This window comes from Branchiostoma floridae, chromosome 2 (genome assembly GCF_000003815.2).
Source record: "Branchiostoma floridae strain S238N-H82 chromosome 2, Bfl_VNyyK, whole genome shotgun sequence".
Taxonomy (NCBI): domain Eukaryota; kingdom Metazoa; phylum Chordata; class Leptocardii; order Amphioxiformes; family Branchiostomatidae; genus Branchiostoma; species Branchiostoma floridae.
The window spans coordinates 17,407,103-17,409,385 of NC_049980.1; positions in this window are offsets into that span (position 1 = coordinate 17,407,103).

Here is a 2,283-nt window from a genome sequence, read left to right on the forward strand (position 1 = left end):
CTGGTTTGAATTTGTGCCAAATCTACACCTGAACTTCTCTGGAATGCTGTGCTGAAATGTTATATATATATATATGCAGATCACATTCCTTCTGTGTCCATTCAGCTACCTTTTCTTTTAGGTCATCCACCAAAATAACTTTCAAGTGCATTCTGTAACACTTTTGTCATTATGACAAAAGGTCTCAGAAACATGTTGCTGGTAAAATTTCTACAAGAAATGCACATTTAAGCTATGATCTATGATCTGACTAGCTGTTCATTGTTGAAACAAATGTTACCAGCTTTCTCCATATTATGATTATATGATTATTATATTGTATTTTGTGTTGATGTAAAAAATTGAGGACTTTATTGTAAAAGATTGGTTGTGCCTTAGCTTGCTGCTTTAGGCAGAAATATTTTTGCTGACAATCAATATACTGTGTCTTAGCTTATAACATAGTTTAAAGACATATTTTATCTTCAATTTCTTAAAGAATGTTGTCATAGTCTTTAAGCTGTATTGGAGTGTTTGTGTATATTTAGGTTCTGTGATTATTCATGTACAGCAATGACTGTAAATAATCATCTTTGATCCAAAAAGATTATTGAAGAATATTAAGTTATTCAAGCTTTCAGATAATAGAGTGCCTTAAACCATTATCCAAAATTTTGCTGTGCAAGCACGTTCTGAGTAAATGCTTGGAATGAGCCACTTATTAATGCTTCTCAAAACAGAAATACCAGTGGTGGAGATGGTTATAACTCCTTGGCAATTAGACAATACATGTAGGTACATTTATGTGTACACAGATATCTCAAGATATGACATGGACTGATATGATGTTTATATATGTTAGATCATTGAATCTTGCTTGGAAGTAGAAGACAAAATTGAAACTCAAACTAATAAGAGGGGGAGTGCACTTGCAGTTATGTTGCAATGACTTCTCCAAGAAAATTGTAAGAGCCTTGGTTATCTGCTGATTAACCCGCTTCAGTGCTAAAGCACTCATCATTGAAAGATAAGAAATCCCCTTCAAGCCATTAAAATAGAATGATAGAGATGCCTATTTTTATAATCATTGTTAGTAGTATTCTTGGTATGTGTTGATGACGCTATGATTCAGAATGAGAATAAATGTTTAGCCAGATATGCTCTTTAGTACCCTTTGTGTTGTTTTGTTGAATGCTCTAACTTTTGGTCTGTTTATGTAAAAAATGATTGTTTCCATAGTTACAGAAAATCTTGAGCTCCTATTGGGTTATCTTAGTGATTTTAAAAGAGTTATGAGCTCCTATTGGGGACACTAAGACACATCAGAAAGATTCTAGAATAAGATTCATTTGTCAGAAGCAACAGGGCCCAATAGGCCCTTGAGAGATACATATAGAATACAACACAGTGTATTCCGTATCACCCGAGGTACCAGCCCGATCGCGGGTCGGATGGCCCGAAGGCCGGAGGGCGATCCGACACGCGGGAGGGCTGGGACCGAGGGTGATGCGGAATACACCGTGTTGTATTTCATTTATGTCATACTCACCTGAGAAAACCACTGTTTTGATGTGAAATGCGCCAGAAGTTGAACAAATTTGTTGCCCTCGAAAAAAAAAGCGTTGCAACAGTAATGTTCCAACGTCCGAATCAGGTATTCGAACTTTTGATGGCGCCGTACTCGGCCCACTCGAAACAGTTTGATTTATTCGAATGGAGCCCGTGTGATAAGCCCGGGCCGTACGGAAAGTTATCAGCCGGTCCGGAACACCCGTATCGAACATTTTTGCATCACAGGTATGACATAAAGTTCCTTACCAAGCACAAACAAAAACATGTACAAGTGATCCACTGTCATGGTGATTACAAATGACAATGTCATGACATCAAGCTTTATGAAATGTGCAAATACCTCATCCTTTATTGTGCATAACTAGCTATGTGGTAACAGATGCAATAGATGTGTGCTTCTGCACCATTTGAAGCATTGTAGGAACCTATAGCTAAGTAGCCTGTGTTTACACAAGCTCTCGCTGGCTGGGCTTAATGACCCCCTCCCCAGGGTGGCGGCAATCGTAGGGCCGGCCGCTAGGGGCGCGATTTTAGTCAGGCTAATAGCTAAGTAGCAACAAAGGACTTGGTCCCAATGCATTTTTGTATCTAAAAAAAATTATACAGTAATGCACACAAACAACCAGGTCAACCTTTGGAATGCTTCCTCAACTCCTGCTGTAGCAAGATGAGATTCAACTCATTGTGAAAGGACAAACAACCATCATTGACTTTTGCATTTGCTTGGGTCCC